The sequence below is a fragment of the Pristis pectinata genome, chromosome 8 (genome assembly GCF_009764475.1).
Source record: "Pristis pectinata isolate sPriPec2 chromosome 8, sPriPec2.1.pri, whole genome shotgun sequence".
NCBI lineage: Eukaryota > Metazoa > Chordata > Chondrichthyes > Rhinopristiformes > Pristidae > Pristis > Pristis pectinata.
The window spans coordinates 72,746,661-72,773,213 of NC_067412.1; positions in this window are offsets into that span (position 1 = coordinate 72,746,661).

A 26,553-nucleotide genomic window follows, 5' to 3' on the forward strand; every position below is an offset into this window, starting at 1 on the left:
TCATCAACCAGCTGCTCCAGCACTTAAAGGCAACATTTCAAAAATCATTTTTACAATCTACTGGGTCTTTTCTAACATTATGTAAAGAGTTGTTTGTGTCTGAAGTGGCCTTGATTGTAAATGCTAAGAAGGGGAACAGATGTTTATTGATGAATGAGATATATCTGAGTGAAACATTCTTGGCTGAATCCTGTAACTGGATTAATTAAAGCGCGGGACTTTACCTTTTTAATTCAAAAAAGTATTTAAAAAATTATTTCAATTCCACAGGAGTTCATTTTAGTTACTCAAACATCCCCCTTCTTGTGGGATGATTTTATGTGTCAGTTCTATTGTGAAATTTCTGACAAGAATTTATGCAGATCTAAATTATTTATCTTGCAAAGAATTATGCATTATAAACCTGAAAATACAGGAAAATAATTGAAAAATGTTGTTGAAATGCAACCAGTGGCAAACTGCCTGACCTTGTAAAGTAAAAGCGCCTGTGCTGAAGTGAGTGTGAATGAGTTTGGTCTAATTTATTAAAAGAAATAGACGGTATATGTCTAATATAAAATATTGACAAAAAAAGATTGATGAAACCATTTTAAAATGGAGCTTGAGAACCACGTCATTTCATGACTAAGGATTGCAGTGTCGGACTGCAACAGGGAGGAACACAATCAGAAAAGAAAGTAATTAAGGATCATCGAGAAAATCAATGGTCCTGAAAATGGAAATGGAAGCAGGAATACTGGATTAATTGGTTTGCTAAAGAGTATAGAACAAAATAAATCTGAGGCATTTATTTTAGCTTCATCCTAAAAACACTGACTTGAGCCATTGAATTTTAATCCCTCAAGCACCACAGATGAGCTTCTCATCTGAACATAGACAGGCTGCAGGAGTTCTTGTTTATCAGCAGTACTGGAGTTGGATTAAATTGCTTTATCAAACTTTGACCAAGTCTGTGATGAAACAACATCACTTGTCAGAATTTTTTCTGCTGATCCATTTTTAATGCTGGTCTCAGTTGATTAAAATGCTCTTCCAAGGTTTCTGATTCCGAAATAGCTTAAGTGGTGAAAGAAGGAAGAAGCTTAAAGGTAAATTGAACATATTATTAAATTACCAAAGGTGCTAAAATAGATCATTGAATTGTTTAAGTATAAGGGAAAGGTAAAATAGAGAAGAAAGGGGCATAAGGGAATTGGGCTGGGGTGTGGGGAAAGAGCACTACTATTTTAATTTTTGAGCTGCATTTTATTTGTGTAGTTATACGTTAGGTTAATTTGCTCTCTGTTCACATTAAATTATTTGGTTCAACCAATATAAGATTTTGAACTACTTTTACCATATTGTCCCAACCTTCATGAAGATTGTGAATGACCTTCTGATGTCTTAACTAAGCTAACTATTCACTCCTGCTGCTGGGTGAGGACCTGAGCTTAAAGTGCATTCCTTCCATTAAAATCCACAAGACGGAGGGGGAGTTGATGGGAATAAAATAGGATTTGTATTAATGGGAGCTTGATAGTCAGGATAGAATTGGTAGGTTGAAGGGCCTGTTTCTGTGCTGTATGACTCTGAGACAACATGACCTCTGTATCATCTGTCTTACTGGGTTTTTCATCTGTTCATGTCCTCAATCACACCTTACCCATTTCCCTTAAACATCAGGCTACTCCACAGTCTCATAATGAATTATAATTGCTCTCTAAATGAAGCCTCTGCTACTTAACTCACTGCACGCTTGAAGAATTTTCATACCTGAACCTTTATCATCTCCATTTAACTGTGAAACAAGGCCACAGATAAATGGGGCAAGTAGCTATTGTGGGCAGTAGTTCTTTGGCGGATGATGGAAATAATTTCAGGTTTGGTTAAAAATCAGGATACATTTAACAATTGCAGATTATCCTGTCTTGTTATTGGGGATCAGGTTAGCAGCCAGTTAAATGTTATTCTGTTGCATTGGAACCACTAAGATTCCACCATCTGCAATATTTAATTTGCCTGCTCATTAGTCATCAAAAGTGAATACCCAATGCTGGAACCCATTTCTTCTACCTACTTTATTTCAGTGACTACTCCCTGGGTTGTGAGCTTATTCTGGCACAGAATAAAAGCATCATAATAATTTCTTTGTTACCCTGTACAAACATGCTTTTCTGTTTTTGGATCAGAGACCATTTGTCCATTGAATGGTTTCCTTTTATAGACAATTGTTCTGGGGCCCTGAGGGCAATATGTTAGCAGTTTGTAATACTCAGGACTGAGGGAAGGTGGTCACTGTTGCAGTTTCTTGGGTTTTCTATTATTGACCAATATTATTTGAGAAACTGATGGCCAACAGGGCATTGGTGATCTGCTTAAAGCAAATGTGCATATGCTAGAAGGAATCAGAAGTAAAGAAGTTATTTTTAACTCATCCATGCGGTAGGGGCTTCACTGGCAATACCAACCTAATTGCTCTTGAGAAGGTGATAGTGAACTGCTGTCTTGACCCACTGATTTTTTTTGATAAAGGTACTCTCATTTGGCAGGGAGCTATAGAATTTAGATCCAACAATGATGAAGAAACATCAATAAATTTCCAAGTCAAGACAGATGCGACTTGGAGAAGAATTTGCACATGGTGACACTTCTCTGTCCTGGTGTCTATTCCTTTATTATGTATTTGTTTTTTTTTTGGATCTGGGCATCAATGGCACTTATTGCCAATCTCTTCGTGTTCTTAAACTGAGTGGCTTGTTAGAGCGAATGTCAAAGTCGGTCAATTTGGTAGGTGTAGAGTCATCACCTCAATGCACTCTGTACTAACTCGATGTAACTGCACTGTGTAATGAATTGACCTGTACGATAGGTATGCAAGGCAAGTTTTTCACTGTACCTCGGTGCAAGTGACAATAATAAACCAATACCAATACATGGGTCAGATTGGGCAAGGATAGCAAATTGCTTCCCTGAAAGGGTATTATTTAATCATTAGATGGCGTTTTACAACAATTCAATAAAAACATCTAGATTATTAACTGAATTTTTATTTCACAGCTGCCATGGCAGGGTTTAACTTGGGTCTCTAGATTGCTGGTCCAGACCTTTGGAATATCAGTCTGGTAATTTAGTGTTTGTGCCACCATTGTACACTTATAAGTGTGAGATGTTGCAGGTCTGAAGTTGCTATCAAAGAAGCCTTAGCAAAATGCTGCATTGCATCTTGTAGGTGAAGAACATTGCAGGTACAGAGGACTGGAAGTGGAAAGAGTAAATGTTTATTGTGCTAGATTAGGAACCATCCAAGCAGGCTGCTTTGTCCTTGTTAGTGTGAAGCTCCTTGAGAGTTGTTGGAGTTGCATTCATCTAGGAAGTGAAGCAGATATTCGCTCACACTTTGACAATTTATGCTTTGCAGCTGGTAGAAAGTGACTGTCAGGAATTGAATCATTCACTACAGAATACCCAGTCTCTGACCTGACACTTATATTGCTAGTACATGGTAGTGTAGCGGTTAGCCCAATGCTATTACAGTGCCAGCGACCTGGGTTCAATTCTGGCTGCTGTCTGTAAGGAGTTTGTACGTTCTCCCTGTGTCTGCGTGGGTTTCCTTCGGGAGTTCTGGTTTCCTCCCACATTTCAAAGGCATACAGGTTAGGAAGCTGTGGGTATGCTATGTTGGCACCAGAAGCGTGGTGACACTTGCGGGCTGCCCCCCGAACACACTAGGCAAAAGATGCATTTTACTGTGTGTTTTGATGTGCAGTACATGTGACTAATAAAGATATCTTATCTAAAATTTCTGGTCAATGGTGAGCCACAGAATGTTGATAGTGAGGACTCAATGGTGGCAATGCCATTGAATGTCAAGAGCATGTTGATAGACTCATCCTTCTTAGAGATGTTTGTTGCTAGGAACTTGTGTGGTACAAATCTTCCTTTCCACTGATCAAACCAAGCAGGGTGTTCCCGGTCTTGTTGCATGCAGGTCCAGACTGTTTCATTTTCTAACATGTTGCAAATGGAATTAAACATTCTGCTAATGTCCTCATTTTTGACCTTATTATGAAGGGTAAGCAGCTGAGGATAATTGAGTTGGTGACTTTAGCAGCCGTTGGTGTAGCTCCCTGATGCAGCAGGTTCTTGACCATATGGCCAAAATGCACATCTGTGGGAATGAAGTAATTAGTACTTTCAAGGTTTTAACCACCTGCCTGCTTCAATCCTGCTAACTGGGGTGGATTAAAATTGCTCTCTACAGAGGTTAAAGATATTATTTATAGAAATGCATACGAATTGCCAGAAGTCGACCCAATGATTTTTTTTAAAGGTCTGTCTCCATGTCTAGGGACACAAGCCTTTGAGCAGCTAATTTATGTTCTGGATTGATTCAATTTTGAAGGCAAACCATATATTCGTCCCTGGCTCACATGATCAGCCAGTTTTCCATGTTTCTGAGGCAAGTAGCGTTGAGCAGTGTCTGGAGGAAGTTAAAGAACTTCAATGTCATAGAGCAAAGAGAAAGCAATTGTTAGTCTTGGACCATGTGTGGCATAGTTAGGGCAACCATCTGCTAGTGTGAAGGATTAGTGACGCCAAATGCGGCAAAACCAGCATTGTAACTTCATCCATTCTTGAGGAATTAAGTGGTCAAAAAAAGCGTGTGTGCTTTGGAAGTAACCAGATGCAGAGACAGCCACCCCATTTTTTTTTTAGTTTTTGAATATACTTGTATCATCATTGCAATGCTATGAAAGCAGGCAAGACTTATCCAGGCATCTGTGACATTGAGGGTGGTTGAAGTAGCTTTAACTAAAAAATGGCTGCAACATCAAACCTCTCATCAGAAGCATCATCATTTACTTGTCCTCCAGATATTTCTATTGCAAGGTCATTTTAAATAAATCTGTGGCTAGTGGTTTGGGAAAAGGTCAGTTGGAAAAGAAAAGCGTGCTTGGCAGCAGAGGCTTTGTGCAGGAGTAGATTCTTTAGCACCTTGAATTAGATGGGGATTTATTACAATGACTCAATGCACAGCTAAGGTGTGTGCAGTATAACATGTTAAAGCATCACTGCATGTACAATTGTCCAGAAAAGCTTGGATAGTATGAGGCAAATGAGTCTAGTAAAGATTCAGGATAGTAATCTGTGTGCTGAGGCTGGATGGAATGAGATGGTTGAGGGAGGAGTAGATTGATGTGTAATTGAAAAAATGAAGAGCTGTCCAGTCTGGGGTCTGTGTTATCACACTCAGTATTTCACAATGACTGCTGAAGGAAGGACCCAGGAGAGTCACATAATTGGCCTAGGAGAAGATTGACTTCCTTGATGGGGAAGGTCGCTTTGGTTCAACTGCAGGCTGTAAATCATTGCAAAATTTCAAGCACTGTCATCGGACATTCTGAGCTACGCAGAGTAATTTACGCAGAGTAATTTACTGAAGTGCAAACAAGGGCAATGTTATTGTCAGCAAATACCAACTGCAACGGGGGATGTGTCCTAAATAGTTGCAAAGGACTTTATCAGGTACAACATCACACATGCCATGGAGCACTTTAATCAGGAACAGTTGCCGGCAGTGTTCTTGGTAATTAACTGGTTTCTTGGCCATTTCCAAGGCAGATACAAGTTTTATGATGGAAAAGGATTGCCATCTTGTTTCGATCACTATTATGTCTATGATATGTTGCTATTTTAAAGTTTAATTTGTTCTTGTAATGCTAGGCAATCCAAAACCAATGTGACCCAGAGCAAATCAAATCAGTGATTGTTTCTGAGTGAAATCATGTCAATCACAAGGTTGGATTTGGGAACTTCCAGTTAGGATCCACTGTACTGCATTCAGTCCCAGAATCACATGTAATGATGTTAATTGTAGTGCAACCTATGTTTGAACCCTAAGGTGATTTATCCTGGGTTGTATAGATTTTGAATTTGCTTCTAAGCAACATGTGTTGCTTAGTCATGGAGTTATGCAGCACAGAAACAGGACCTTCAGTCTAACTTGTCTATGCTGACGAAGATATCTATTTGAGCTTCCTGCATCTGGCCCATATCTCCCTAGGCCTTTTCTATTCATGTCCCTGTCCAAATATCTTTTAAACATTGTAATTGTACCCACCTCTACAGCTTCATCTGACAGCTCGTTCCGTTTACCCACCACGTTCTGGGTGAAAAACTTGCCCTCTGGTCCCTTTTAAGTTTCCTCCACTCACCTTAAATCTGTGCCTCTAGTTTTAGACTACCTTATCCTGGGAAAAAGGTCTGTGACCGTCCATCTTATCTATTCCCCTCATGATTTTATATACCTCTATAAGGTCATTGCTCAACCTCCTACACGCAAAGGAAAAATGTCCCAGCCTATCAAGCATCTCCTTATAACTCAAGCCCTCCAGTCCCGGTAACATTCTCGTGAATATTTTCTGTACCCTTTCTAGCTTAGTGCCATCCCTCCTGTAGCTGGGAGACCAGAACTGCACAAAATACTCCAAGTGTGGTCTTAACAACAACTTGTACAGTTGTAACATGATGTCCCAAATCCTGTCCTTAATGCCCTGACTGATGAAGTCAACAGTTTTGAATGCCTTCTACACCATACTGTCTACCTGTGTTGCCACTTTCTGGGAACTATGTACCTGTACCCCTGGGTCTCTCTATTCTACAACACTCTCCAGGGCTCTACCATTTACCTTGCAAGTCCTGCCCTGATTTAACTGACCAAAATGCAACACCTCACACTTATCTGAGTTAAATTCCATCTGCCATTCCTTGGCTCACTTTCTCAGTTCATCTCAATCCTGTTGCAATTTTTGATAACTTTCTTCACTGTCCACTACACCATGAACTTTGGTCTCACTTGCAAACTTACTAACCATGTTAACAACATTGTCATCCAAATCATGATGGTAGTATACCTTTAAAGGCTGATACCATTCTCTAATTATTGCTGAGTAAAGTAGCAGCAGCTGTGATAGATTGGGAGTGCCAAGAGCACAATTTAACACATCTTTCTGGGTAAAAACTATGTAAGTACTTTTGTACTCTTCTTTGCTGCCGATTTTGTGATCTAGTTTGATGTTCACACTATATACAATATTTTTGTGTACAAAGAAAGAAGAAATTCAATTTTTAAGCTAACCCTCTTTCTCCACTATATTCTATCTTGGAGACTGGGGGAGGGCAAGTGTGGACTGCAGCAAGAAGAGGGCTAGTGTGGGGAGAAAGTGACTTAAAATAATGGTATGTGTTTCCATCTACTTTTAGCCAGTCCTAGTGGGAAATTGTCCATGCTTATTGCATTGAAATTCATTCCTTGTTTTGTAATATTGAATGTTTGTGATGGCTGCAAAAGGCCAAGCTGTTTGTTCTACAAGACGAAAAGAAACACAAAACCAAACACAATCAGAAGACTCTAATTCAGACTTCAAGCTGAAGAGGAGAGTTGGCTCATCACAATTTCTTTGCCAAGGGATAAGAGCTCATTTTGAACAAATATGTTCAAGTTTGAGCTCAAAGAAAACAACATTTTTTTTTAACCCTTTTTTTGGGCTCAAACTTTAACCATTTGTTTATGTGGAAGTGAGATGGGACTTTTTTGGCTTAAGGACTACCTACAAGTGCTGTAAAATGATTCTATAAAATGTATAATATTGTGTTTGATCCCTAAAAAATGTAAAGTTATGTTATATACTCTAAGTAAAAGATTAATGTAATTGTGTAACCAAGTTTGATTGGCAATTTCAAATGACTTTAAGCATGAACGTAGAAATACATCTGCATAATTTTTGTCACATATGACATTTTGATGCGCACTACTTCTTTAGCATCTCCTTAATGCTGCTTCAAAAAGCTCTGTAAAAACAAAAAATTGGAAGATTTGTTAGCACCCGTTTCAGAATAGCGCTCGGGGCTCCCTTACGCAGTGATGCATGGCTTCAAGAACAGCTGGCATTATTTCCCTCACTCTCATGTATCCTCACAGTTCTGATCTCAGGACATACACCTTAAAGGAACACACCACAATACATCCAGTACTCTTTCAGCCGTTATGGAGTGTTGGCCAGAATGAGCGTGTGCTATAATAATAGGAGGGAGCTCTTGGGAGGCAGAAGAACCTGCAGACTTCTGAAGAACTAAGAACAAAAGAGGGAGCCTCTGTGAATGCAAAAGTTGCATTAATCAAAAGTAGTTTTCCCTCTTTGGTGGAACTATTCCTGAATTTTGCAATAGAGCAATGAGCAGAAAAGTGTTAGGTGAGGCATATATAAGCAGAGATGATCTGCAAAGGCAAGATTTCTCAGGGTGAGAGTGACACTGACACTGACAGCAATTCAAGCACTCGTGTTTAGTTGTTAGTTTCAGCAAGCCCTGTAAAACAAAGTCCTGTCTAGATTTGTCTTACAGGGTTTGTCTAGCATACAAACACAGATGCCCGTATTGTTTTCATGGGCAAAGTGACATTCATCCTAACTTGCAGAAACCTTGCTCCAGGATTCATGCAGATGGCCTCTGCTTCCATAAGCCACACATTGCTACTCATTACTGCATTGAAAATATCAAGAATAGCTCCACTGGCCAATTGGGAAACCTATTTTTGTTAAATGTGCCTTTTGTATTCATGCCTGGAAGGGGGGCTTATTTGCAGTGCAGGACACCCAAAAGTATAGGCATTCATAGAGGGCACTCATGCCCTTGCAGGTACCTCCCTGGCAACTTCCTGCCATAAATGCCACCTCTTTTGTCAGATGTCTTTCTCCAGTTATTCACTCAGTTCTGGAGTGATGAATGTGGAATTACTTCTCTTTTTGCAAGATTTTTTTCTGGCACATCTGGTCATTAAATTCTGAAGAGCAAGCTGCTGAAACCACCTGGTGATGTGGTGACTGGAACCTTGGTCTACCTGAGTTTTAATTGGCAGAGAGTTTTGCAGCACTCTGCCTATGACTGTAGGACAGAATTGCCCCTGAGGAATTAAACACTCAGTTTGATTCTTCAGCATTAAAAATATTTTCTGCAAGAGAATAGCACCAGCCATGATTCAGACCAATGTGGTTGAAAATCTTAGCAAAAAACAATTTTTGGCGTGACACTAGTATTGATGCCATTTGGATGGGATGAATGCCAGAAAAAAGCTATACAGTTCACTGGCTGTACAGAAGCTGGTAAGCACAGGTACTGACCCCCACCTGCTTTTTTGGAGACTCTGCATGCCTACAAACATTTTTTAAGGACTGAGAAGGGAAAAGCTGAGCTGTATAAGTAATCTCCTTAGCTGAAGTACTTTGGTGCAGCCAGGAGCACCTTTGGCACGGAGATACAGATGAAGTATGCTGCACATATGTTCATAGAATATATGTGGGATTTACATGACCAACTAGACAGCTCAGTTCCATTGGTATGTTTCATTTTGTTCCTGTTCAACTGCCTATTCGTTTTTCCAATGAGCCTCTAATTTGCAAGCAAATTAGACTGCAGATGCTGGAAATCTGAAATAAAAACAGAAAATGCTGGATATTATTGGCAGATCAGGAAGCGTCTGCACAGAGAGGAACAGAGTTAATATTTCACCTCAATGATCTTTCATCAACACTGGTACATTTGCTTTAAGTTGCAAAGAACGCAGAGAGAACAAAGGAATACCTGAGAGACCATGGAGACCAAGGAATGACAATTGATGTGGCTTGAGAGAGAGTAATGAAGGTTTGGCAACTAGAGTATTCTGTCCAGAGGAGATGTAAATAGAGGGAGATGAATGGCAACAGACAGAGACAGAAATAAAACAATACTGGAACTGTGAGATACAGAACACAGCTTCTAAGTTGTTTCATTAGTTCCATGTTCAAGGAAAACCATTTTGAGTTGTTCAATTATGGGTTCACATTTGAAAAAATAATGACTGATTATCCCCAAAATCCTGGGACTCAAACAATACTGAAGGAGCTGATTGTTTTCTCTGTAATCATTCAGCATTGAACACTGAAACTGAGCAGCCCTGGAAAAGGTTGTATCTGTGACTGAGCTGCCACAAGCCTGGAGATGAATTGACTGATCGGATCTCCTGAGGCGGGATGGAATGAAAATTGCATTAGCCTTCATATCTTTGGTGAATGGGTACAACAAAAACTATCTCAAATTAAACTCTTTTGAAAATGCTGCAGCTCCAGGTTGATGTTTGGTCTGTGAGAAGCAACCTGTAAAAAGTCTTGCAATGACTGTCTTGTTCAATAGATCTGGTTGGAAAGGTCTAGCGCTGTTTTCTTGGTGGAGATGCTCGTATTTTACCACTGATTCTCTTTCTTCATACGTAAATCATGTACAATGAAGTTACAGAATCCATATTGGCTAATGATGTCATGGATCAGTCCTCTCCAATAACAAGAGATTGGTGGTGAAATTTACCTTTAACAAAGCATTTTGGTCTTGATTAAGTCTCAACGAGATTAACTGCTTGTTGTTAATAATAATTTGGAAGGATGCAGGGGAAGGTGAAACTGAGAATTCCAGTTAATGCAGCCTATGATTCTTCCTGCCAGTTAGAGTGCATGTTGGTAATTTTCCTCATTTCTCCAATCACATTTCTACTGCATGCTGGCACTGTTTTATCTATTTCATTTTTCAATGGATGTTCACTTTATTAATTTCTATTCAATGGTGAACCACTCTCTTTAATTAAAATGGATATTCATTGCAAAATAAAGAGCCTGTGGGAATGATAAAAACTTGTTTATTTTGCTGAAGCCAAATCAGTTATATAATGAGGAAGCAGTCAACTTGAAGACCAACAAGATATTTTGACTTATATGATCAATAAGTTTTTATCTTGCACAACATATTACACAGACACACAGAGACACAGCAATTCCTTGTCTCATAGGAAATCTTTGACTTGAATGTCACAGATATTAAGATAATTAACTTTGGTATGGCCAATTTTATACAATGTTGAGTATCAGCAACTTTTGGTTCAGATTCTTTCTACTGTAAAATCAGAATAACTGTGGAACTCTTTTTTACAATGTCACTAGATTTGGATCTACAAAGAAATTACTTCAACTATCTTACTGCTCTAAAAGTTGAAGTAATTTCTTTGTGCAAAAATATTCTCAGAACATGAACACCACTGGCAAGGCTACAGTTATTATCCATTCCTGAATAAAATGCAAAGGATTAACAGGTTCCCCATTCTGAAAAATTCAAGTGCAGGAGCTGATTTTATTATTGGTGAGTGAAAGAAACTTGATCGATGTTTCCTTGAGTCAACATCTTAATGTTAATGGTATTCCTTTTCCTTAATTAAATCCATTTTTTTTCTAATAGTTGTGTTCTTGGGGTAAGAATGAAAGTGGTATGAATTCATTACTGTAATTTCAATCACATGAACTGGTTTTATTTGGACCAGTGGATATAGGGGTGGAGTTTAGTCAAATTGCTGGAGAAACATTGATGGAGGCTGAAAATTCAAGGAAATCTCATTTGTGTCTCAGCCTAACTAAATAAATGGAAGGAAGTTACAAAACATTTTGGAGACCCATATTGTCCCCGGTCTCTGTTCTTTTCAATTGTACAATTTCAGCGCATGCGGTAAAGATCAAGAAAAAAGATCATGATCAGGGTCTTCCAAAACTGGGAGTTCAGGCTCCCTGGAACATAATGTAGCAGTGATACATGCAGATCAATCTGAAATTCCAAAGGTTCACCCCAAGCCTCAGAGTTAAAAGGACAGTCTCCCATTTCACTGTCCCACAAAATACTTGAAAATCTGATATAAAATGTATCAATGGGTTTGGAACTATTCAGAAAGTTTTCTTTGGCAAAGGAGAAATTTTAAAGGTTTTCTGATTAAAATACAAGTGTGATTGTAGCTCCCATTATCCACTAATCTTTAAATTTGGATTTTTGCTTTGCCAGAGATGGCATCCAAGTGGGCAATGGCTAGAAAATGCACAAAACCTTTCTCAACAGATCCCCATGAACTTGAGCCTGTCAGTATTTATGCTAACTCTTTATTAAGATGTTCATTCGTTTTTAACCAAGAATATAACTTTCTTCTTGAAAGTGGCCACACGTTGATGGGAAGGTGAAAAAGGCGTGTGGCCTGCTTGCTGTTATTAGTTGAGGGATTGAGTTCAAGAGTCAGGAAGTTATGTTGCAACTTTATAAAACTCTAGCTAGGCCACATCTGGAGTATTGCATTCAGCTCTGGTCACCCCATTATAAGAGGGATGTGGAGGCTTTGGAAAGGGTGCAGAAGAGGTCTACCAGGATGCTGCCTGGAATAGAGGGTGTGTGCTATAAGTAGGCATTGGACAAACTCGTGTTATTTTCTCTGGAGTGGCAGAGGCTGAGGGGAGGCCTGATGGAAGTTCATAAAACTAAGTGGCATAGACAGAGTAGGTAGCTGGTTTCTTTCTCCCAAGGTCAAAATGTCTAATACTGAAGGGCATGAATTTACGGTGAGAAGGGAAGAGATGTGCGGGCAAGTTTTTTTACATAGTGGTGATTGCCTGGTATGCACTGCCAGGGGTGGCAGCTACGATGGAGGTGTTTATGAAGCTCTTAGATAGGTATGTGAATGTGCAGAGAATGGAGAGATATAAGCCATGTGCAGGCAGAAGGGATTAGTTTAATTAAGCATCATTAGCTTAATTGGCAACACAACATTGTGGGCCGAAGGGCCGGTTTCTGCGCTGTAATCAGAATCAGGTTTGTTATCACTGACATATGTCGTGAAATTTTTTGTTTTGCAGCAGCAGTACAGTGCAAGACATAAAGGCATAAAAATTACTAATTACAAAAATAAATAGTGCAAAAGAGGAATAACAAGGTAGTGTTCATGGACTGTTCCCATGTTCTATAATGATCTGCAAGTTAATTGGTCAATTAATCGGGGGGGGGGGGATGCGTGGTGGATCACAAGAAACTGTAGATTCTAGCTAAATAACCTTAAATCTGAGAATAATTTTTTTGCTCTCCAAGGATTATGGTAACAAGACATGTAAATGGAGTTAGGATACATGATCTCACTCACTGGGGAACAGATCATGGAGTTAAATTCTTTACTCTTGTTCCAGTCTTCAGAAACACTTTAGTGCACCACAATGCTTAAAACATGTTTCCAAAGTCAAAGTTGAGTTTTTTGTCATATGCATGAGTACATACATGCATAGGTGCAATGAAAAACTTACTTGCAGCAGCATCGAAATCACATAGCATCATATAAGCAGTGTTCACAAGAAAAATATAAATTATACACAATTTTTACAAGAAAGAGCATGATCAGAACAAAAAAAAGGAAGTCCATATTAGAGCAAAGTGGTCATAGTGTTGCTATGCTGTAGTGATTAGGGTTGTGCCAGTTGGTTTAAGGCTGGACCTTCAGTTCTTCCTGTGTAGTTCATATCCAGCAATTTAAGAAGTGAATCCCAGCTTGGGTAATGGTTTTAAATGATAAAAGTTTTGGACCTTTAAAAAGAGGACAGTGTGCTTGGTTGGCTAGAGCTTTTTGTGAATGTTAATTGGTGGTAAGCAAATTGTAGTTTGCCGGTCTTTATTGGCATTCTTCAGTCAGTATATGAACCTAGAAATTAACTTCAGGTTGAGCACAGGCTCCTGTTTGAGATCCAATTTTATTGAGGGAGAACACATAACTTTTTTTTGTATGTATGTCTATCTATTCCTTGTGGGCAGTATTGTAAATGTAATGTTAATTTTGTTTCTAGAAATATACAAGGTGTGTCAACTAATAGCACAAGTTATGGGAATAAGATTGGGCTACAGAGCTCTGCAAGCCTGTTCCTCCTTTAGTAAGACCATGACTGATCATTTACCTCAAATAGGATGTTATGTAGTTTGTGTGATGAGTAAAAGTTCCATTTGATGATCAATGATTACTAGAGAACCAAGCTCTACTTACAGGAGGGACTACTGATGTTTATATAAGATAAACCTAAAAACTTGACTGAGCTTTAAAAACATTTCAAAATGTTTGTGTAAGTCAGAGAGCAGGTTCTGGGAGCATAAAACTAGCCATCAGCCATTTGGGCCAAATAATCTGTGTATGTGTTTTCAATTCTTTGCAGTTGTGGACATTTTCCAATACAATATTAGACTGTGGTTGGGAATGCAGGATTCACACAGCCTCTATTACTGAAAATATAAAGTAATTATCTACATTCAATTATAAATAAGTAAAACTGGCTGCAATTTTGTGTACATGGTGCAGATTTGTTTTAGAATCCAATCTTCTAACTTCTTGATTGGTTTTAGTTTCCCTTTTGGCCATATTTGCATATATCATTTATAGATTGTCCTTCCAAATCCCAGGTTTCACTGTTGCTAACCTCTTCAATCTGTGTTCTTCCCTTGCAATCCTTGGAGTAATGAACATCTCTTTTGCAATTTTCTACTGCATAATGAATTTTCAATGCTGAATAACTGGGTAATGTAAAATAGAAATAGCAGTGAACACTCACTCTTCCAAATTCTGCACTGCTTTTCCCATTTCATAAACAATAACCTGTGCCTCCTAACTGGCAAAAGCACTTAAGAAGAGTGTTTTTGACAAAAATAGCTTGACGTAAGACCACAGACATGGATGTTGAGAGAGACTAAAAGCTTGGTAAAAGAGATTAGTTTTAAGGAGCATCTTGAAAGATGAGAGATGTGGGGAGGCTTAAGGAGGGAAATGAAAAGTTTGTAGCCAAGGCAATTAAAAACTCTGCTTCCGGTAGTAGACTAATCTTAAAAATTGGTCGTGTACAAGAAGCCAGAAATGGAAGAGTGAAGACACCCTCAGGATCATGATTGGCAGAGGTTGAGGTCAGCAGGAAGAGAGAGGCCATGGAGGGGTTTTTAAACTGGTGCCATCTGACTGAGGACTAGTGCAGTGCCTATAGATCCTTTTGATGTTGCTGTTCACTGGCAACTAACAAGGATAGAGCAACTCAAGTGAAAATAGATTAATGAGATGGTCTATATTCAACTCACAGCAATGGCAGGTACAACATGTTATCAGAAGTCATGTTATATGATGCATCGTTCTCAAATCGTTCACATTCATAAATATCATATACTACTTTTTTTTAAAAAACTCTAACCCTCCAGCTATCTACATTGTTAAATTAAATCAGTAATTAACTAATTACATGTGTGAAGTTATTTAATTAACTAATTAATTAGAGGGACACATATTATAGATTTAACTGAACAAATTTACTGATTTCTTTAGTTCTTTTGACAACAAACCCTGCTCCATAAGTTAAATTTAACATCTCTACAACATCCATTTCGGGTACAGATAATTCTCATAGATCAAATAATTTTCATACATTACCAATCTCACATCCTATACTACAATTGTAATCCTAGCCATATACAATGATAAATATCACATTTTTAAAATTCATCTGTAACAAACTTAACACAGGCTAAAAACAATTGTTAGCTAACACAGCAGCTACAACAATGTTTTAATATAAATCCCACATTCCAACCATGTAATATTCTAACTTGATTTGTTTTTAAGGCTTCTCATCTTCATGCCTCTGCTTTCACTTTCATCCTGACTTCCTATTTTGTCTCTTGCTGAGCCAGCTGAAGTAGAAAGTCATCACTTCCAACCTTTGCTCTCTGGATTAAACCTCTCTGCTTGCTGTACGGCAGTAATGTTCTTGACCTCTCTTGGTGCCCTTTGGCCACACTGTGCCGAGTTGACATGAGTAAGTCCGGGCCTAGCAGAATATCACTCATGGGATCTTCAGAACTCTGGACTCACTTCCACACCACAATACTTTCCTCCCTCAAGACGAGACGAGATATCTTTATTAGTCGCATGTACGTCTAAAAACCCAGTGAAATGCATCTTTTGTGTAGAGTGTTCTGGAGGCAGCCCGCAAGTGTCGCCACTCTTCCAGTGCCAACATAGCATGCCCACAACTTCCTAACCTGTATGTCTTTGGAATGTGGGAGGAAACCGGAGCACCCGGAGGAAACCCATTCAGTCATGGGGAGAACGTACAAACTCCTTACAGACAGTGGCCGGAATTGAACCCAGGTCTCTGGTGCTCTCATAGCGTTCCAGGTCAACCTGAGCTAGATTCAGCTTATTCAGTAACTTCATGAACAATAGAAGCCATGTCTCATCTATTGCAATGGCATCACTTAACAGAAATTAACTTGCTTTTACACCCCAAGCTGAGCTTTTCACCTTCCACCATCTGCGGATCCTTACAATGGCACAGCTTTCAGCTTGATACTCTAACGTACTGGTTATCTTATTGTGTCCAAACAAAAGTGCTTAGTCACTATCCAGATGATGCTCTGAAATTGGTCTGCTGAAAGTGAGCCATCCTCTATTCTGCGACATCTCACTATGGCCTGTTCTTTCTGGCTCATTTGATACATTGCTCCACAGATTAGTCTTACCACCTCATGGTGGCCTTTGCAGATGCTTCAGTGAGGCACCTTCTGTCCCAGTATCTTGCTGCCATTGTAACACAATATTTGCTTCATCTGCTGTCTACAGCAAAATAAACAGAAACTTGAACAGGCAATGCTGCTAATCCATGGCTTTTTAAAAGATGCTCTTAATATTTTTTTTGTGTCTTAAAAGGTGTATCATGTGTTGATATCACCAGCTTGCACTGCAACCCAGTTCTAGGACAATCCTCTTCCCAAACGTTACCATGCTATTTCACTACAATCCTTGGCACTACTGCACAATCTTTTTTCTAAGCTTCTTTGACACTAACATCTCCATGCATTGGCCCATCTTCTGACTTGCCTCCTTCCGGTAAGATCTACCATTTAGCTGCTGAGTTTCCCTTTCAGCTTAGGCTTCACATCTCTCTTCAGTTGGGCTATCATCAAACTCTATCTACAATGAAGACACATAACTTGATCTCAACACCTGTCTTCACTGTATTCTCATCCTGAATTGTATTTTTTTCCAGTTTCTCTTTTAATGAAATAGTAGCTGTCAATTTTTCATTTGCTTTAAATCACTCTGTTAGAGATGAAGGAGTTGTCCATGAATTCTAAACTTCTTAATGCCTTTCAAGCACACCAAACTAGTGGTCCATTTGGGCAAACCCAGTTCATCTCAAAGCATGAATATCTCCTGGATCTCTTCACAGCCCAAAGCTGTGATTCTCTCAATCACACAGCTCTCTGTCCAAGTCACTCAATCCAATCTTTGCCCTTGATCACTGATACACACCTCTGTCATGTTACCATAATGGATAATGGGGCACATGTATCTCTACAGGCAATTTAAAAAGTTTATTTCCCCTATAATTTGGCAAGTCCTCCATGGATAGGTGCCCAAAGCCATTTTAGTTTGCCTCATCTGAAAGTGCTTCAGGTATTTCTGATACATCATTTGACCTAAATGGAGCAATATACAGCAGTATCATTAGCCATCCTTTTCACAGAACACCCAATTATAAAGGTGGCTTTGAATGTTCAGTTAACTTTCCCTTCAGCTGGGCAATAAACTCTGATCAGCATCCCCAGCCATCATCTGTAGGCGGGGATGTAGGCCAGTGTGTAGGCGGTAACCCAGCATGGTTGTTCCTCACCTTATGCTCCCTTGCATTCGAGATAAACAGGGATTGCCCTGCAAAGACTATTATAACACTGGGGCATTCTGAACACACATTCTGAGACCAGTTGCTTCCTTTAACATCACTACCAGGCCTTCCTCCTGTTTTCTGCAGCTACATGACTTGCAGCCTCCCTGTGTTTGGTACTTAACATGACCTACTACTTTTCAGAACCCATTTATAGTGTCCATGTGACGTGGCTGTGAAGAAGACCACTGTGCTGTTACCATTTCTGTGGGATTACTTCCCCTCTAAACCCCAGCCGTGCCCAGAGTCTAATTGCTTTACATCCTTGCAATCCTCCAGCATGTCAAATAGTTTTGTTTGAATTCTCTCGTTTGGCAGTCCACAAACCAAATTGTCCCAGAGAGCCCAATTTAAAAAGGTCTGGAAGCTTCACCTTTCAGTCGCTGTTTTTAGCTGTTTCCTTTGTTCCCTGGTTGCATTTGTTGAACTTGCAATTCTCAAAAACCTCTGAAGACGTCATCTGTGGTTCATGGCACTTTTAAACTCACCAATAACTCGTACGTCTCGGGACCTTCCAGTGACAATATCACCTTCCTCTTTTCACGTACTGCCATATTTCTCCTGGGAATTGGACAAATCTTTCACTATCAGGAACATCTTCCATGTACAAAGTACATGGCTGAGCTTCTCGTGTTACCTGAGCTTATGAATATATCTGTCATATCTACTGCCTGCCATCACCATCACTACTCTTTTACCTCCCATTTGGTTCTTGCTTGCTACTCCCTCAAGCAGCAGTATGCCTCAGTAAGCGTCAACACCAATGTAGTGTCCATTGTCTCTTATTTATGCTAAGGCAAATTACAAGGATGAAGTTGCCAACAAGTCATTCTTTATTGAAGGGAGCCAACACTCAACCATCAGCAGTGATTAGCAGATCATATTGAAAATCATATGGTAGATACAGTTCTTGAAGATACATTCATATTCATATATACTACAGGTAGCAAATGCTGAAGTGATAGGTGAATGGATCTTGCTGCATGTAAAGACATGGAGTACAAGATGGGATGCTTGCCTGGAGAGCTGATAGTTCTTATCTGAACCTTAGCTGAGCAATATTATTCAAATAGAAATAAACAGTCATGGTGAATGGACAACAAAATGGTGAGATGTTCTTCTCCGTGTCAGATACAATGGGTTACAATGGACCTGGCCTAGATTCAGGCAGCCATTTCCATGTTCAGCAAACAGTGTTTATGACAAAGACCAAAATAAAAGGCAAACACTTCCTTGCCCTCTCTGGCGGCACTGTACCACAACACTGTGAAGGAGGAGATCGTTAGTGTGACGCAGGAGATGGGAAAAAATACAAGGTCCATCTGGTACTGAGTACTGCAGTGACTTGTGTCTTCCAATTAGAAGCTTGGAGATTTATAGCAAAATACTCACTAAATTAGTTTTATTTGTAATTAAATTAGTTAATTCTGCCATAATTTTGGCAGAAGATCCACTGATATCCCAGGAGAAATGAAGTAAACAGTTAATTAAAATGCTTCTGTGTGTTTTTTTTGACATTCTTCCACTTAGTTATGGCACGAATGCTTAAGAATCTGTACAGATATTCTACCCTAGGCTTGTTAAAGTTCATAATGACCTAATGTTCTGTACCTTCTACTTGCTGACAAATTATCTTGTTAAAAGCTGTCTATACTTCTGATCTTAATGTGAAAATAGACAATAATTATTTTTCTAATCTTGAGCCATTTGCTGGTGAATGCAGTGCTGGTGAGAGATTTCCCGCCAAACACCAATCCCAGTCCGACTTGGTCACTCAGCAGAATGCACGAGCCATTTAATATCTCACTGTACTCTAAATTAACTTCTAAATGGAATTAAACTCCTTAAGGTCATTAAGAAAAATCTTACATTTATACTTTATTTAAATCCATTACTAAATAGAAACTGATCTGCATGCAATTTACATGATTTGGTTTGTCATACCTTATCACTGAATTTTCCAGGGATATCAGTACTTGCAAACAGCACAGCACAACACAATGAAAAGAGTATATCAATCTGTGTTAACTGTCAAGATTCACATATGTCGATGTCTGGAATCTGGAAATTGATCCCTAAAAACTAAAATGGCTGCATCCTTTTACCCTGATCAAATTAAAGTAAAGTTTTTAGCTATTTACTGATCAAACTTTTATAGAATAAGAGTCATAGACCACAGAAACAGGCCCTTTGGCCCACCCTGTCCATCCAATCCCCATCTATGCCAATCCCATTTATCAGCACTTGGATATAACCTCCATGCTGTGGCAATTTAAGTGCTTGTGCAGATTCTTCCTAAGCGTTGTGAGAGTACCAGCCTCCACCATCTGTCAAGCAAGTGTGTTCCAAACACAATATGTGTGAATGTTTTTTTTCCTCAAATACCCTCTAACTCACTGCTCATGTTAAACCAATGTCATCTGGTTATAGATACCTCTGTTATGGGGAAAAGTTCCTACCATCTACCCAATCTGAACCCTTCAGAATTTGGTATACCTATATCTGGCCCCTTCAGCCTCCTGTTCCAAGGAAAAACGATCCCAGCCTATCCCAACTGAACCAGCAACATCTCCGGCAACTCCAGATAAATCTCATCTGCACCCACTTCAGGGAAGTCACGTCCTTCCTACTAGAACTGCACATTGTAATCCAGCTGTGACCTAACCAAAGTTTTATAAAGTTACAATATGATCTTGCTCTTGAATTCTGTGCCCTGGCTAATGAAGGTAAGCATCTCATATGCTTTCTTTATCACTTTATCTAGTGGCAACACAATGGATCTATAGACTGGAGCACCAAGATTCTTGTGTTCCTCAATACTCCCTGGGGCCGTACCATTCATGGTGTCTGTCCTTTCATTATTAGACCTCCCAACATGTGTCACTTCATACTTATCAGGATTAAAAATCCATCTGCTATTGCTGTGCCCAGTTTACCAGCTGATCAATATTGTTCTGTAGTCTAAGACTACCCTCCTCACTATCAACAACAACACCAATCTTATGTCATCTACAAACTTACTAATTAGCTTCTGCATCCATATCCAAGTCATTAATACGTACAAAGAAACATTAAGGATCCCAGCATTGAGCCCTGTGATACACCACTGGTTTCAGGCTTCCAATCACTAAAGCAACCCTTTACCATTGCCTTGAGAATATTTTTCCAATAACTTCTTTATCTCTGACATTAGCATCACTGGCCTGTAAGTACCTGGCTTATCCCTGCTGCCCTTCTTAAATAAAAGTACCGCATTTGCCATCTTCCAGTCATCTGGCACTTCACATGAGACCAGTGAAGATTTAAAAATCTCATCAGGGCCCCAGCAATCTCTTCCCTTGTTTCCCACAACAGCATGGGATACCCCTCATTAAGACCTAGGGATTTATCCACCTTTATGCCTGCTAAGACATACATTATATATCCTCTGATTTAATGCTAACATGCTCTAGAATATTTCCAGCCCTCTCCCTGAAATATGCAATGACAATGTACTTCTCCTTGGTCAAGACAGTTGAGAAGCAAGTCCACACACTGATTGGCCCTTTGGTCCTTAATAAGCCTTACTCTTTCCCTGGTTACCCTCTTGCTTTCAAAATACTTGGAAACTGTCTTGGGATTTTCCTTAATTTTATCTGTCATTGATAGCTCATGGTCCCTCTTTGCCTTCCTAATGTTTTTTGTGTACCCCCAACACATTTTATACTTCTGAAAGGCCTCAGCTGTTTTCATTTCTCCATGCCTGCCACATGACTCCTTTTTTTTTCTCTGTCAAACCCTCATTATCCCTTGGCGTCCAGGGTCCCTGGACTTGGCTTCCTTACCCTTCACTTTTACAAGAACATGTTAACCCTGAACTCTCATCGTTTCACCTTCAAAAGACTCCCATTTGTCAGATGTAGATTTACCCACAAGTAACTGCTCTGGTAGACTAGGAGTCCAGGCCCTGTCTCAATATTGTAAGACAGGGCCTGGACTTACCGGGCCCTGTCTTACGATATTGAGATCAGCCTTCCCCCATCCCCATCATTCAGGATAATTTCTTGATCAGCCTTATCCTTTCCATAATCCCCTTGAAACTTACAGAGCTATTATCCCCAAAATGCTTGACCACTGGCTCTTCAATGATTTGCGTGCCTTCAAGATTAAGTTCCCTCTATTAAAGACTATTTATGTACTAGCTCAAAAAAGCTTTCCTGGAAGCATTTTAAAATTTCCACCCCCTCCATGACTTTCTCAGTTAACTGAGTCCTTTGTGAGAATTAAACATATTGCTTAATTTCAGAATATTTTAATATCTTTAGTGTACCAAGTCATAACAGGTGAAAAACACAATGACGCTGGAGGAACTCAGCAGGCCAGGCAGCATCCGTGGAGAAAAGCAGGCGGTCAACGTTTCGGGTCAGGACTCTTCTCCTGAAGAAACGTTGACTGCCTGCTTTTCTCCACAGATCTCGAGTCACATCTCTTCGAGGTAAATTAATACTAGAATGAAGTAATTGAATTTGTCTTAATGACTTTTTAAAATATATATTTTACCCATTTGAGCCTTTGGAGCTCAGTGGGAATAGTTACGTATGGCTTTAAAGATGGAATCAGACAGATTTGGGATTGGGGAAGAAGAGCCGGTGTGTCCTTGTAGGTGCCAGGCCCTGTCTATTAAAGCTCCAACACTCCGCCCCCCCCCCAACCCCAACCCCCACCCCAACCCCCAATTTGAGATGTTCTTGCACTTTATACTGACAGACTTCCACCCTTTTCCTATTTGTGTTTAAGTGCTATAAGATACCCTGCAGAAATTATCAGGCTATGTTGTACTGAACAGTCACTGTTAAATCCCAAATCATATTTTCATTATTTTTTGACTTGCTGGTAAAAATAGAATATTTGTTTAGATAGTACAACGTCTTAATGTCTTTGAATGTCAATGTCATTGTGTGTAAACCTGTCTAGATTTGAATGAGTGTCCTAGAGACTGTCATGTGGACGTCATCTCAATGAAAACAGCTGCGCTACCAACCTGTTCTGAGCAACATCCTAAAGCCACAACCTGCCAGTGGGATGATGAATGCCCTTTAGAAATATTGAAATCTAACCAAAATTAAGAATAGTTGGATCAGTTCCACCAATTTAGTGAAGCATTTTTTTTAATGAAAATGATGCTGGGGATATGTTACTTATTTGTATGCACTACTCGAGCAGTTGTTCTGAAAACCCACTGCAACCTTAACCCATGCTCTGCCCAGTGAATGTGAGATTGCATGTAGTAACAGAAAAACATTCTTTTAACAATGAAGCTGATCTGGAAATCTAATCACATCCACTTCTTGCTTCCATTTGTAAATTTATTTATGCATGAAGTAGATTCCCCCAGATAATAAAACTATAATAGGGCTATAGATAGTAAATACATTTGTGGTTTTACTGAAAATAAGAATGGGAAGCTTCCTGATATTGTTCACAGTAATTTTTAGGTATTCTGTGTGTTTTTCTTTTATTCACTAGTCATCTCACCTTACAGCTGAAGACCTTCCCTCATTCTGGGATGTCACATATGTCAAGTTATTCAGCACAAAAACAGGCCTTTCAGCTCATTGGGTCTGCACTGGTTATCACCCACTTACAGTAGTCCAACACCAGTACTATTTATTGGCTGACAAACAGCACTAGAAATCTTGGCAGATCTTCTTGCACTGCCTTTATCCAGGTTGAAGCCCAGTTTTATGAATGGCTTACTTAGATCAGGGATTAAATCTTGGAGTCTACAGTCTCAGTGAAGCCTTTTATTAGAGGATGGAATTAAATTGGTAAATTGGTTTATTATTGTCACGTGTACAGTGAAAAACTTGTCTTGCATACTGTCCATACAGAACAATTCGTTACACATGGCATTGAGGTAGTACAAGGTAAAAACAATAACAGAATGCAGAATAAAGTGTTACAGTACAGAGGAAGTGCCGCGCAGGAAGACAATAAGGTGCAAGGTCACAACGAGGTAGATTGTGAGGTCAAGAGTCCATTTTATCGTACAAGGGAACTATTCAATAGTCTTATGACAGCAGGATAGAAACTGTCCTTGAGCTGGTAATATGGGCTTTCAGGCTTTTGTATCTTCTGCCCGATGGGAGAGGAGAGAAGAGAGAATGTCTGGGGTGGGTGAGATCTTTGGTTATGCCCGCTGCTTTACTAAGGTAGCAAGATGTGTAGACAGAGTCAATAGAGGAAGAGGCTGGTTTCTGTGATGTGCTGAGCTGTGTCCACAACTCTGCAGTTTCTTGCAGTCTCGGACAGAGTAGTTGCCATACCAAGCCGTGGTGCATCCGCATAGAACGTTCTATTGCTCTTCGATTAAAAATTGGTGAGGGTCAACAGGTACATGCCAAATTTCTTTAGCCTCCTGAGGAATTATAGGTGCTGGTCAGCTTTCTTGGCCATGGTGTCAATGTGGTTGGACCAGGACAGGCTATTGGTGATGTTCACACCCAGGAACTTGAAACTCTCAACCCTCCCGAACTCAGCACCATTGATGTAGACAGGTGCATGTGCACTGCCCCCTTCCTGAAGTCAATGACCGGTTCTTTTCTTTTGCTGACATTGAGGGAAAGATTATTGTCATGACACCATGTTACTAGGTTCTCTATCTCCTTCCTGTACTCTGACTCATCATTATTTGAGATATGGCCCACTACGGTGGTATCATCTGCAAACTTGTAGATGGAGTTAGAGCAGAAGCTGATCACGCAGTCATGAGTATGTAGTGGGCTATGGACGCAGCCTTGTGGGGCACCAGTACTGAGAATAATCATGGCAGAGGTGTTGCTGCCTATCCTTGCTGATTGTGGCCTGTTGGTCAGGAAGTCAAGGATCCAGTTGCAGAGGGAGGTGTTGAGTCCCACGTCTCGGAGTTTAGTGACGAGTTTGCTTGGAATTATAGTATTGAAGGCAGGGCTGTAGTCTAACATTGGTGCCTTTACTGTCCAAATGCTCCAGAGACAAGTGGAGGGTTAGGGAGATGGCATCAACCATAGACCTGTTTCTGCGGTAGGTGAATTACAGTGGGTCGAGGTTGTCTGGGAGGCTGGATTTAATGCGAGCCTCTCAAAGCACTTCATGATGGTGGATGTCAGAGCCACTGGGCAGTAGTCATTAAGACATGTTACTTTGTTTTTCTTAGGTACCGGGATGATAGTGGTCTTCTTAAAACAGGTGGAAACCTCAGGTTGAAGCACGGGGTGGCAACATTTTTGGAAACCTATTCACTTTTCCATTTTTAAAACAAAAATTGCAAATTTTAATCCATTTAGTATGAAACAATTGTATTTGCCTTTTTATTGGAGCTATTGTTCAGAAGGTAGTGAGCAGGGGTTTTACCCATGTGGAGGCAAACTTACAGGATGCTTCAGTTCTGTGTTCATTCTAGTTATTTAAGAAGCTTCAGCGAGTGTAGGTTCCTCCATGTTACTATTTAGTAAGGAAGCAGGACGAGAACTTCTTATCATAATTGAGGTGAAAACTGCCGATGCTAGAAATCCAAAACAGAAGCAGGAATTCCTTTAAGCTCTCAGCAGGTCGGGCAGCATTTGATGTGCCCAATGCAGTCTCCTCTATATTGGAGAAAACAAACACAGATTGAGTCACCACTTTGCAGAGACGTCCCATCGCCTGTCACCTTAATTCTGCATCAATCCCAGTCTGACCTCTGTCTTTGGCCTCCTGTATGGTTAAAACAAGGCCAAATGCAATCCCAAGGAACAGTAGCTCATCTTCAATCTGGGCGTATTTTTGAGTTCGTTATTAAGTCCTTCTACACTCTGAGTGGTCAAAGGTCAGGTTTTCCCGCAAATTGGTGGGGATGTTACAGATTTTTGAGGAGACTTTGAGAATGTACTTGAATCATTTTCTCCATTCTCCTAATAATCTCTTCTACAGCCTGTATTACACGCCTAGATTGGCCCAGCGATTGCGAGAATACCATTTGTTCAATACTCCATCCAAAGGATTTAATAAATGACACTGGTAATGTAACTTGAGTTTGTAAGATTACATTAACCTTTATGTAACATGTGATGCTCTCTTCCTCACTGTACCGCTATGCCTTGAGCTAAACCCTGTGGGCTTATCATCTGTTCCGGGGGTGGGGGGAATCAATCCACTAATGATCCCTGAGACACAACTTCTAGTGACTGAGCAGATCACCCTTCCCTCACTACAACCTCTTCTTCAATGGTCCCAAACACACACACGCAAAGCAAACAAGAATTTACCCAGAGCTGCCAAACTCTCTCTGTCTGGTATCTGTATTTGTTCTTTGAAACAATGTTCCTCTTCTTCCTTCCTGTGATGAAGTACTTCGAGAGGTTTGTTATGGCTAGAATTAACCCCTGCCTGATCAACGACCTGGGCCCATTGCATTTTGCCTACTGCCACAACAGTTCTGCTGTACACAATCTCACTGGCTCTCCACTCTGCTTTGGAGCACCTAGACAACTGCAAGATATGCGTCAGGCTACTGTTTATCGACTACAGCTCAGCGTTCAACATCATCCCCTCGGTATTAATAACCAAGCTTCAACCTCTGGGCCTCTGTACCTCCTTCTGCAACTGGATCCTCGGCTTCCTTATAAGGACACCACAGTCAGTGCGGATCTGCTATAACATCTCCTCCTCGCTGACCATCAACACAGGTGCACCTCAAGGATGCATGCTTAGCCCACTGCTCTATTCTCTCTACACTCATGACTGTGTGGCTAGGCCCAGCTGAAATGGCATCTATAAGTTCGCTGATGACATCACTTGTTGGTGGAATCTCAGGTGGCGATGAGGAGACACTCAGCTGGTTGAGTGGTGTCACAACAAACTCGTACTCAATGACTGCAAGGCCAAGCAATTGATTGTGGACTTCAGGAAGGGGAAGTCGGGAGAACACACACCAGTCCTCATTGAGGGG